We start from the raw sequence: 13,551 nt of genomic DNA on the forward strand, positions 1-13,551 counted from the left end.
GAATTATTGTGGATCTTAAATCAATAACGACATATATTCAACAGGAGCTAACAAGTACAGTACACGCTGAAGGGCCCAGATTACGCAAAATCGACTTTTGTGCGTTTTTAACCTTCAATCAGTGTAACTTGTACTTCAAAACAACCTCCGACGTGATTATTTCATTCATCCGTGCATCATTTAGTCGCTTGAATCAGTTGAAACGAACGGGGGGAGGGAGTGGAAATGAACTAACAGCACGAAGAGAAGAGTTTCCATGTGCGCGTTGAAGAGATGCGCGGCGTGTCTTGCCTCAGGACACAACAACAGTAGCGTGCGGTGGCCGGGGATTGAACTGGCATCCTTCAGATTTCTCCGCTCCAGCACTCGCACTCACCGAGCGTCTGTTGCCTCCGGTCTCGACGGTAACAGAGCCATTTCTTCAATAAAACAGCTGCTGGATGGTCTCATTTATTTGATGCTTTGTAGTGGAACGGCAGCGGACCCTCACCACCGCCCAACACATCAACTTCATACCACGCTATTTTTAGCTCTGTCCGGCCCTGCGGATCTCAAAGCGTCTGGCGTGGAAAGGCTCGGAAAAGTCTTGATTTCACTCAAATGTATTGTTAACGTGATGATATTTTGATAATTCTCCTTCCGATTTTGGTGACGTTTCTGATGTCACTTCCTGGTTGGACAGGAGCAACAGATGTGACAGAGGTAGACGTAATTCCACAACTGTTACCTAGCAACTATATTGTAAACAAGGGCTAAAAGGTATAAATGACACAGTAGTTATGATTTGACCTGTAATTATACCTGATGACATCTTTGTTTTGTTAAATGACTGTTTAAACTGTCTGTGTGTATATGTGATTGTGACATATCGGCCGCCATTTTAGAAATGCGTTCTACTTCCGGCAATTTTAGATTTTTCTTTACAAACAGCAACTGTGATAAATATTTACCAGTAATACTATCCACCAAACTAATTTAGACAAAATATGAGAACCTGTATCATGGAATTTAGGTCTAATCTCTAGTGATTTGACATCTTGGATTGCATCATTTTTATTGTAATGAAAAGATTGTAATGTGACTATGACTGTCTTGTGACTCTTGAGAATTAGCAGGTGTCATCTTTTCACACCACAAAACCAAAAATATCAAATCAGAAGTTGCAATCAAATCAAGTCTTACATACCAAATTAAGTAAGATTTCTTTGGGAAAGTGCATCATGCACTGGCAGCAAACTTTATTTGAATGTATGAGTTATCAAAATGGACAGATAAATATTAGCAATGCATATGACAAATGAGATCTAAATATAGAAACATGTGTAAGGTTTACTAAAGGAGGCTTTAGGTGACATTTGACCCCAGATATTAAGCTAGGTTTGGTCAGGACGGAGTACCAAAGCTGGAGGAATAGGCAATTATGATGACGATATTCAGACGATATTAAGTCAATCCATCAAATGTGTTAAAACATGTCTTTGATTTAATTATCAGACGAATGTCTGTCAAATTAATGACAAAAATGCAAAAATATCACCTTATTTTTTTACATTAAACATACATTTTAATCAGCTCTTTTTGTAGCATTTTATTTTTGTTACTAGAAACAATTCCCCCGATATTAAAAGTATGCATTTCGTCAATTTAACATTCATAATATTACAATATATTGCCCGGACCTACTGTGCAGTTGGAACATGATCTAATGTATGCAATATTCTTTGATATATGAGAAGGACCAATACATTTCTCTTTCATACTCGGTTCACAAAATAAGCCAAAATACATTTTAATTATGGATACAGCGCTTGTACCATTTCTAATCTTTGTCAGTGCAGTAATCATGATGGATTTAAATGTGAGGGCAGATTAAAAGGCTGTGTGTGCATACAAACGAGGCGTGCGTGATGTGAAGCGGTGTTTCATGTATTTAATGAGCGATGAGCGCCTGTGTGGTTCTGCTGTGGCGCTGCAGAGAGGAGCGTCAGTCGCTGGGGACGGAACACACGCCTTAAATAATAATTAGATAGCAGAATATGAGCTGCAATACCAACACGTTTCACTGTGGTCTATTATGTTCATTATTACTGAAGGTGTATCATTATGTCTGTTTGGATTTTGTCGTGATACGAACGTTTCAAACTTTCGATACTGGGGAGTAGGTTCGATACGCTATAGTAATTTTATTAATATTCACTTTTATGTAACCAAGTAAAACCCGATGCGATTACAAGCTTGACCTGGGGAAAAGTAGCGGCGCACAAATCATAAGGTCATTTACACATTTAAAAGAGACATTCAGGGGGAAAAAACAGACAATTTTCGTAGGATTCTGACCTAAAATTGAGCGAAAAACCCACAGCGAGACAAGTGCACATAAACTCAATAAATCAAGCTCATACTTTGCTATTGAGTATGCAAAATAATGTAATCTTCAACACAAATAATAGTACTTTCTTTGCGGAGTCTTTTGATGATTTAGAAACTATTCAGGAAAGGTCACATTTTGTCCTATTTACATGATTGTTTTAGTATCGATATTCGTTCAAATGAATTTCGATACTTGTTTTAGTATTACAGTTATTACAGTTCTACCATTGAACCACAAAGCACATCTATTTAAAACACAGAGCCTTTTTTACAGTATTTAACCGCACAGCGCGTTTGTGTCGGGGTATCAAAGATCAAATACAATTCAAGTGAAAGCACTCCCATAGGGCTCAGTGGTTCAGCAGAAATATCAGCCAAAAATCGACTGAATTTGTAAATGTAGTATGGATTTTGTGAAAAGCCCAAGATGAGACTTCGTATTCTTGACAGTCGGCTTTGTAAACCACAAACACAATAACCTCCCAGTTATGGACACAAGTTCAAGCCTCGAGGGATTTTATTCTACAGCAAGACACTTACAATCACTGGTCACTCTCTATATTCTCACTCACTTTATTCTCTCCATCCTCATTTCCCTTAAAACAGTCCCTCTGTGGAAAATAAGCAGAAGATGGGGGCAAAGGTCGCTGTGGCTGTCGGAGGACGTTGTCAGGGGCAGTAATTATCTGTCCAACTGCATGGGACCCACCACCAGAGCGGGGTCTCCTGTAGGAGCCCGGATTTGTAAGGATGACATGTGTTGGCAGTCATTCTAGACCGCAATTACACCTTTCAATGCTAGAAGAACCATAAGACTCAAGACCCACGGGACCACCCACTCATGTGCGGCTGCTTTGTGGTCTCTGATCGGCCATTAAGTCTGGAACATTGCTGCTCAACAAGCTAATTCATACAAGTAATCTTAACTCAATATTTAGAGAAGATATCTGTGGAAAAAAATGTTTTCTACAAGTTTAATGTAATTTTGAGTGATCCTGGGTAATGATTCTGTTTCCTTTTTTTTTTTAATTCATATCTGTTTTCAACCAGCAAGTCTGATTAAAATTCTGAATATTTTTTTGCAAGAGAAACCTGGGCAAGGCAATCAAAAAAGTAAATTCTAAAACAACTCATTCACATACAGTACAGATTTCAAGTGAAGGTAGTTTTGTAAATTATTCTAAACCTACTGTGCCAAGAAGAGAAAAAACAGATTTTCACTAATCAAGAGCATTCAGAACACTAAATGCTGGGTATTTACACTAAAGCATCTTAAATTGGGCTAAACATTCAACATCATTTTTGAATAACTTAATGGATCCAGCTCGTCAAACCAGTCAATCTTCTACTTGCTTGTCCTACAATAATGAGGTGGAGGTGAACAAAAGGACATTGAAACAGCGTGATCGACAAAACCAAGTTTCTGCAGGGAATAGCTGCTGGTAAAAATAGTTCTCTAACAGTGGGCGAAAAAAAGATAAAATCACTGTTTTTAAGAAGCAACCGCAACAATTTGCTTCTTCTGACTTCACAAAATCACTCAAAAGTTTGTGTTTCTTCTTTTTTGTTAAACTGTTCGAAATACTTGTTAAATGTACTGACCAGAACATCCAAAAGAGTCTCCACTTTTACTTCAGAACTAGAAGTCAAACTAATCCCGTCCGAAAAGGGATTAAAACTGACCAATAAAAAGAGTTGGTGTAGAATATCGATAAAACAGCACATTGTTTCGACATCACACGCCCTTTTTTGTAACTCCTCGACTTAAAAACAAAGCTTGAGTAAATGCTGCTTGAGTGGACACAACAAACACATTTTGACAACAATTCCAAGGTTTATGGCGTTGTCTTCTCCAAATCCCACCCAAAGAAACATCAGACAATAAATAAACTTGATATAAAACAAAATTAAAAAAACATTTCTACACAACACGAGGGAAGACTATTACAGAGAACACAACATAGCATTGCTTCGGTACATTAGCAGAATAACAATATACTTATAATGATAGCACAAACACAAACAACCGCTCTTTTTATTTAACTGTTTTATTTTCACCATCTTTTATTACCACCAGAGCAGAAAAATGAATGCTTAACGTGCAATGAGAGTCTTTTCAGCCTGAGAGAATTACACAATGTGTAAGTCGGGCTGTGATTGGCTGCCTGGACCACGTAAGCAGCACTCTGATTGGTCAGCAGGTCCGGGCACGCAGAGGCAGGATTGGCTTAAGTGTGTAAAGTCTTCAGTTGTTCATGTAAACAGAGCAAGGCATTTACAGCCCCCCCTAGAGGTCAGAGCGCAGCAGGACACAGGTATTATTTATGCATAAGTGAAACTGGCTCAACACTAATGCAGCAGAACTGAGGCTGTAGTGGGCCTGAACCAAAGGGCAAAACACTCATATAAATTATGTACACAAGGCAATTGTCCAGTTGTGTGTAGAGCTGCGCACGAACCCTCACTTCATTTACTTTGTGGAGTCAATAAATGGGAAGAAGTTCAAATAGGTCCAACAGGAATTAAGCATTTACATCCTGTTTATGGCACAAGCAAAACCTCTGAAAATGATCTAGAAACAACGGAAAGCAGTTGAATAAACATTAACAATGCAACATTTATTGCTTTTTCATTACTATCTAACAAAATATGACCCTGGAAATGTGACTTGGATTTATTTAATTAAAAGGGACAGTGCATTTTAATGAACATACAATGTACATACAGAGATCAAGTTTATTTCTATTTCATTTTATTAGTAAATACTTAATTTATACATTCCTTATTTAATTTGATAGACTTTGCTATTATCATTATTATTCAATGTTTTATGTTGCATCTTAACACCGAAACAAGTTCCTATGTTTGCGAACAACAGCAATAAACCTTTTTCCAATTCTGATTCTGATTCTGAAATGTCAGAATCAGCTTGAATTATCTGTAGTCCCTGGCAGGTCAGGACAGAAAACAACATATAACACACAGAGTTAAATAGTCATCAAAGACCTGGTTCCTCTGGAGCCAAAGTCTGAGGTTTGGCTTAAAAGTGCTTAATGTCAGAGCGACTCTAAGCGCGGCTGATGTTGCTCTGACCCTTTGACTGACTGAAGGCTGCGTCTCAAAGGAACTGCACCATCACTTCCAGGAGAAGCTCACTCACTTGTTCCTGATCTGATTTAATAAACTCATTCAGGGGTGACGGAGAAATGTCAACTTTTATCAATTGAACAAGCTAATTTAAATTCTTTGAACTGTCAAAACGTGGATAGTTATATGTTTGAAGTATTAGGCAATGAGTTTTTGATCTAATATTTTGAAGGCTCTTTTGTGTAATGCTTCACTTGGTTTTAAGGTTTTGTCATTGACCAAGTTGTAATGCAATATTCACTGTGAGGAAAAAAAAACATACAATGAAGAAATATTTTAGCAGCGTTTTCTGACAATAATGATCTTGAATTTCACAAAGTGTTTTTACATGTGTTTTAAAAGACAAAGTCGAACAAATTCAAATGAAAGGGTTCGCACATTGGACCAGTATTGTAAAGGGTATCATTTTGTTTTTCTGACTCGTAAGTTTGTTAGACAAGGCAGAGTTAAAATTCATCAAACTACCAGAACGATCTCACTGCCGAGGGAAGTGCTGAGAGAGAAAGATGGTCTTTTCTTTCAATGTTATAGTGGGTATTGATTGGGATACTTGGTCTGTCACAGCGAAAAATGCGATACATTGCTGAAGAAAATATAGCTATAAACGATAATATTGAAGACAATTTTACCAGGATAGTAAACCTCTTTAAAACATATTTAAAGAAAAAGATCTCAGATGTTATGAAAAATAAGACAAACTACTCCACTAGTGCAGCAGCAGCAGAACATTCAGGGAGTGTGGTCGAGCTTGAATACCATCTCGGGCTTCAAAGTCCCCCCTGTCCAGACAGAGGGGGACCTACAGTGGGTGAACAAAATAAATTCTCACTTCCTGAGATTTGATCAATCAAACCCCTCCACCTGCACTGCTGGATGTTCTCTCTTCCACAGCTGGACAATGGCCCACACCCGTTCCTCTTCACACCTCTGCTCCGGCCCATCAGCTCCCCACTCCACCCGGACTCACCCATCCCCCCAGCACAGTCCCCCTGCCAACCACTGACTGTCACAGCAGCACAGGTGAGGAGAGAGATGAAGAGGATTAAAGTGATGAAAGCAGCAGGACCTGATGGCATCAGCCCCAGGCTCCTTAAGTCCTGCGCAGATGAACTGTGTGGAGTTATGGAGCATGTCTTCAACATGAGCCTGAAGCTGAGGGTGGTACTACAGGTACCCCTAGAGGTCAGAGCGCAGCAGGACACAGGTACACATTATTTATGCATAAGTGAAACTGGCTCAACACTAATGCAGCAGAACTGAGGCTGTAGTGGGCCTGAACCAAAGGGCAAAACACTCATAAATTATGTACACAAGGCAATTGTCCAGTTGTGTATAGAGCTGCACACGAAGCCTCACTTTATTTACTTTGTGGAGTCACTAAATGGGAGGAAGTTCAACTTTGGTCCTACAGGCATCTAAGCATTTACATCCTGTTTATGGCACAAGCAAAACCTCTGAAAATGATCTAGAAACAATGGAAAGCAGTTGAATAAACATTAACAATGCAAGAATCTCAACATTTAATGCTTTCTTATTACTATTTAACAAAATGTGACCCTGGAAATTTAGACTTGGATTTATTTAATTAAAAAGGGACAGTGCATATTAATTAACATACAATGTACATACTGAGACCAAGCAGCAGGACCTAACGGCATCAGCCCCAGGCTCCTTAAGTCCTGCACAGATGAACTGTGTGGAGTTATGGATCATGTCTTCAACATGAGCCTGAAGCTGAGGGTGGTACCACAGGTCTGGAAGACCTCCTGTCTGGTACCTGTGCCTAAGACACCGCGCCCCAAAGACCTTAACAGCTTCAGGCCAGTGGCTCTCACGTCCCACCTGATGAAGACACTGGAGCGGCTGGTCCTGGACCGCCTCCGCTCCACAGTTTGCATACCGGCGTGGAGGACGCCGTCATCTCCCTGCTGCACCGCTCTCTCTCTCACCTGGAGAAGCCTGGCAGCTCTGTGAGGATCCTGTTCTTTGATCTCTCCAGCGCCTTGAACACCATCCAGAGGGACAAGGGACAAGCTGGAGACGGCTGGTGTGGAGTACGACCTGGCAGAGTGGATCCTGGACCACCTCACAGACCGACCCCAGTTTGTGAGAGCCCGGAACTGTGTGTCTAACACTCAGACCTGCAGTGTGGGGGCGCCCCAGGGCACCGTCCTTGCGCCCTTTCTCTTCACCCTTTACACTGCAGACTTCAGACATGACACGGACAGCTACGTCCTGCAGAAGTTCTCTGACAACTCTGCCATCATCGGACTCATCACAAACAACTATGATGCGGAGTACAGAGGACTAATGCAGGACTTTGTGGACTGGCATCAGCGGAACCACCTCCTCATCACGCGCGCGGGGAAGACCAAGGAGATGGTGGTGGACTTCCGCAGACACCGCTCTGCTGCCCCCTCACCAGTGAACATCCAGGGAAGGGACATTGAGAGAGTGGACTCATACAAGTACCTGGGTGTTCATCTGAACCACAAACTGGACTGGACTCATAACACAGACACACTGTACAGGAAGAGCCAGAGTCGGCTCTACCTCCTGAGGAGACTCAGGTCTTTTGGAGTGACAGGGCCACTCCTGAAGACCTTCTACGACTCTGTGGTGGCATCAGCTCCTGTAGGTGTGGCCTGCTGGAGCAGCAGCATCACAGAGAGGGAGAGGAAGAGACTGGACAAAGTCATCAAGAAGTCCAGCTCCGTCCTGGGCTGCGCTCTGGACTCGGTGCAGGAGGTGGGGGACAGAAGGGTCCTGTCTAAACTCACATCTATGCTGGACCATGAGTGTCGCCCCCTGCAGGACACTCTGTCCGCTCTGGAGAGCAGCTTCAGTGAGAGACTGATCCACCCTCGCTGTGTAAAGGAGAGGTTTCATAGCTCTTTCCTTCTGCTGATGTCAGACTCTACAACAAACACTGTTAGCCCTGAACATGTGTCACTCATCTTCATATTCATGTGCAATACTTTGACATACTGTCAATCATCTTGGTGCAATACTCTGTCCATATAACAGCCGTAAATAAGAGTGTCACTATTGTTATTATTATTTCTATTCTTTATTCAAGAATATAAGAGGTTTTTTATAATAGTTTTATAAGAGCATTTCTATAAGAGTATTTTCTTAATAAGTTATGTTTTTTATTATTTACTTATGTACCTACTTTGTGTTGCAACACTGGAATTTCCCCATTGTGGGACAAATAAAGCTTATCTTAAATGAACATTTGATCAATATTGAGCCAGATTAAAGGAACCGTATGTAATATTTATATTTTTCATTTCAAAAACTTGACCTCTATGTGTCCCCAGGTATGAGATAAACATGTTCAAATCAATGATAGATTTTACGCCTAAATCCAGTCGGTTTAAATCTATTACATCATTATTCAGTGCAAGTGCAGCTTGTGAAAAGGTGGACGTGTCTTTATCTGTAGGTTAAGATACCAGAAACCAATAAGAGCTACACACGGTTCCTTTAAAAAGAAAAAAGGAACATGTAAAATAATGTCGCACAATAATGTTTCTGGGGTGTTATTGCTTTGTGGACCACTAAACCAAGTTAGAGGACAAACCTGTGCAGACCCCGCTCACAGTAAGAATGCATGTTTTTCAAGGTATTTTTGAGCATTATAGCCTGGAATCAAGCTTGATAAATTCAATAACATACTGTAGAGCTTTCCTTATGGAGACAAGCAGGTGGTGGACCCTCCAACAGAAAAGATGCTAGTGCCACTTCCCTAATCACGCTGTTAAAAATAAACAAAACCATTAATCTACCAATCTGCTGCTGGTGCTCTCTCAAACATGCACTGAACAAATTAGACAGATTATTTGTCCTGCTTATTTTGTGCATAATTGTGATATATTAAGGCCTACAGCACTGATTTAGACTATTCAGATCCAAGTGTTCGAACCCAAACTGACATCACAGCTGCTTCCAGAGAGGAAATATGGAGAGAAATGAGTTGCGGCGAACATCTTGAGACGTGATTGTGTGGAGTGTTGAGAGACTCCTGCCTGCAGATATGAAAAGATTAAGTACGCCGCTGTTAATGGCCCAGCGAGTGGGAAACGGGCGACTCGTCCTTGGGACACGCACAGTAGAGAATGTGATTTGTCCGTCCCAGCGTCTGTGCTGTGACACTTTTGTTTTACATATGAGGTTTTGCCGAGCTCGTTTAGCGTTATTTTATCGTGGCTGTGGGATTACAACGAGAGAACATATTTCTATATTAATCTCATGTGATAGTCTGAAGTAGGGCTATAAAAAGGTAATTTATAATTTAAACAAAGAAGCCAACTGTTCGAGCTCTTATAATGTACTGGTGATATGAAAAGATCGATTAACCCAGCATCATCTGTTCTTTACAAATACTTGGTTTTACATGTGTGGTTTTAGTGACTTTCCAGCCGTAATATATTATCTCGCTGTTTTAAACCCTTGATTCCTTGGTTATATTACGTCAGATTTAATTATGTATTATAATTTTAGGGTGAAACGGTAAAATAATTGTAATTATGTACAGTGTCTTTGAGTTACCCTGAAAAGTGCTGTATGAAACCAATGTACAATTATTACATTTTTAATAATCCATAATATCTGTATTGATTATCACCATTTTTTAAATTCAATTTATTTATTTTTATAAAGAAAATGGCTTTCAATATTATTTTCATGAACAAAAAAAAAACATACCTTTGCCACAAACAGAAGAAAATAGTACATTTTCTACCTCCAAAGCCCAACATCTGCTTCAAACCACATCCTTTTACTGACAGAGCTAAAACTGTGCACCTCTCGTTTAGAAAAGCCCCAAGTTTATCATCGACAAAAATCATGAAGCTCCATTAAATAAAAATGTGATTAATTACACTACCTTAAGTCATTGGCAACACACAATCAAACCAACATGCTGACAAAGTATAAGTAACTCAGTCAGCACCAATTCTCAGTTCAATAATACAGTTTCATAAATGATATCGACTGAAACATCAAATATTTACTGCAGATAACGTCGGAAACACAAACGCCAAGCTCGCCGTTCCACCAAAACGAATCCTCGAAAAGCGAACATTTAGGCTCCTGCACGTTTCTCATTTAGCCGAGCCCCAAAGTCAACCATTTGTTGACTCTCAATTAGGCGGCGCACAAAGTTAAATACCACAATCCGAGCGCAACACGGATCGATCAGCTCTGTCAGTCCATCAGCCTTGGACATTAATATTGATAAAGCTATGCAAATGAACGCGCCTCGCTGACAACCCATCGCTCAAACGCATGCTAATTACATCATATTTGTTTCTATTTATTTACCGTGACGCGCGAGACGACTGGGTGCGGCCACATGGAGCTTTCCAGTCGTCTGCAATATGCCTCAGAGAACGTAATGTAGTGCGAGGCCAATTAGCCAACATGATTTGCATCGACTGTTGTGTCTGTTTGGTAATTAACAAATCCAAGCAATTAAAGACGAACTGCGAAATAAACGAGAGATTTTCCACCAGGAACACACTCTACCTATTACTACTGATTGTTGGGACTGGCTTATTCAAACAATTAGTCAGACAATTTGAGACGGGCTTCAAAGCTGATAAGTGTAAATTGATTTGGGAATACAATAATGGTATTGTCAATATCAAACTAAATAGGAATTGTACATGGAAAAGGGGTTTCAGCTTTCTGTTACATACAACATTTTGAGGGATTTTCCCCATTAACTGTTAATCGATAAAGCAATAGTTCTAATTCCTCACCATTCTGAATGCTATGGACAGGAAACACAGATCACAATCAGTCATAACATTAAGGGGACTCGAAGGTTCAAAGAGAATCTGTTCCCACAGCTACTCAAACCACAGCTGGCTAATCCTCCAGCTAGAGACACTCCTGAATCCTGGTTCAACATGAGGAGAGGTGTTCCTGCATACTTATCACTGGTTATAAGCAGAGGAGACATTTCCTATAAGGACAACAAAAAACTATTTAACATTTTGCCAGTAATAATATGAAAACTCTTAAACTTAATGGCTTAATGGCCGGGTCAAAGCATCTTGATTGTCTTAGTCTTTTGTGCATGTGTAGTAGTAAATGTTTATCATAATTCACTCTGTCCATGTTATGAAGCTCCTCCTAGTTTTTCAAATGATTCAAATGTTTTGCACAGGGTGAACATAAAGGATCAAATCAGCAATAGTGATATAAGCCTGATCAGCAGTGGCTTTTGTGATCTTTGTGCACTAATGTTTAAAGATCCAAAAACAGTTTTTATTACCATCAAGCAAAATGTGACCCTGGCATTTAATGAAGGTCCTATTATGTTTTATCTACTGTATATAATTGACAATACACCTAAGGCTGCTTAACGATGGCTTTTATTATCATTATTAAAGTTTTTCGTTTCTGCAGTCGCTCTAAGCCTTAGAGCGACTGCAGAAACGAAAGCCTAGTCAAGGCTTTAGAAATGACCCATGACCTCTGTCTGCAACGCAGAGGAAAATCAGCTGCAGTGCATGTTATTCCAGATTTCATATCATCCCCGTCAGATCCTGTGGTCTAGTCTTGGTTCAGGACTAGGTCTATTTCTAGATCTTTAAGTCTGTTATTGACTGACACTGGTTTGGTCTTTGCATAGTCCTGCTTTAGTCTTGTTTCATGTGACAGTGCAACATTGTTTCATTTTTTATTTACAGCAGTGAAACAATAGATTTGTGTTGAACACTTGAGAGTTGTTTAGATATTGGATATTAATAGTACAATTGTGGTACAGTGTTGTAGTCCAGCACCAGACAAAACCCTCTGGAAAATCTGGCCCATTGGAAAATTCAATTGACTGGTCTTTTGTCTACAACCTTGATCTTGATATATATATATATATATATATATATATTTATATATATATATATATATATATATATATTTTATGATTGGTATAGATTACTTGTCATCAAAACCACTTTGAAGTCTTTTACTGTGACAACACTAATATACGATTTACATATCATGAGAAATCGCAAGAACATGATATTGCCCAGCCCTAGTCAAAGTTCTGGAGAGTTTGTTTTGTGTTGCATATTGGTTGAAGTAAATCATGTAAAATATAGGCTTGCAAATATTTTTCTCAAAGGCAACGAAGCATGAGTCATTGTCACTACAAAGTCACATTTTAAGATTTCACATATTATTTCAGTGTTGCAGCACCTTGCGTCAGATGCTTTTGTGTGACAATCACAATCAATAAAAAGTCTCTGATTGTTGTTTTCCCAGTGCTCTCTTCATTTTTCACTCAACAAGTCAACAAGCCGCAGTGTGAGGCGGCGCTCCCACTGAGGAAAGAATAATATAATATAATATAATATAATATATATATATATATATATATATATATATATATATATATATATATATATATATGTATATGTATATGTATATGTATATATATATATGTATATGTATATGTATATGTATATGTATATATATGTATATGTATATGTATATATATATATATATATATATATATATATATATATATATATATTTACATCTTCTGCAAGTTATTCAAGCGTATCAAAAGTAACAGTATGGCATTTAACATAGTGGTTTCAAAGGAAAGTAATAATGGCTTCTATGGGGAGTATCCTAGCAACCAAGTCATTTAGGCCGAACAAACTAATCACTGTTTTTCAAATAATGATTACCGTAAAGCAGTAAGTAAGAGTCCTGTTATGGAGGGAAACTTTGTAACACCCTTTGTGGAGACAGATCCGTTTTTTGCCATTCTTTGTAATGTTGGATGCAAAGTACATCTCCATGGAGACGAGCAGGTGGTCGATCCTCCACCAGAAAAGTTATCAGTAAAGTTTGTGGAGGAAAAGCCCCTTTACAGTGTGTGTTTTCAAGTTTTTTCACTATAAAAACACTTGTAATTAAGTTACTGCGTTTATTTAAGTCTATTTTTCACACGGTGGAGCTTTAAACGGTGGAACTTTCTAGCTTTATTATAGACATAATATGCAATCCAAA

The 13,551-nt window shown here is 39.2% G+C and overlaps 2 protein-coding genes across 2 annotated transcripts in view; both read right to left on the reverse strand.

Moving 5' to 3' along the window:
* The window catches only part of mrto4 (MRT4 homolog, ribosome maturation factor), a 286,325-nt gene that overhangs the window by 161,995 nt on the left and 110,779 nt on the right, over nucleotides 1-13,551 (reverse strand). The window lies entirely within an intron of this gene.
* Nucleotides 1-13,551, reverse strand: part of syn2b (synapsin IIb) — a 125,953-nt gene that overhangs the window by 39,669 nt on the left and 72,733 nt on the right. The gene's annotated exons all lie outside the window — the stretch shown is intronic.

Source organism: Eucyclogobius newberryi, unplaced genomic scaffold (assembly GCF_026437365.1).
Source record: "Eucyclogobius newberryi isolate DKJ021-1_F unplaced genomic scaffold, fEucNew1.0.hap1 SCAF_19, whole genome shotgun sequence".
NCBI classification, from domain to species: Eukaryota; Metazoa; Chordata; class Actinopteri; order Gobiiformes; family Gobiidae; genus Eucyclogobius; species Eucyclogobius newberryi.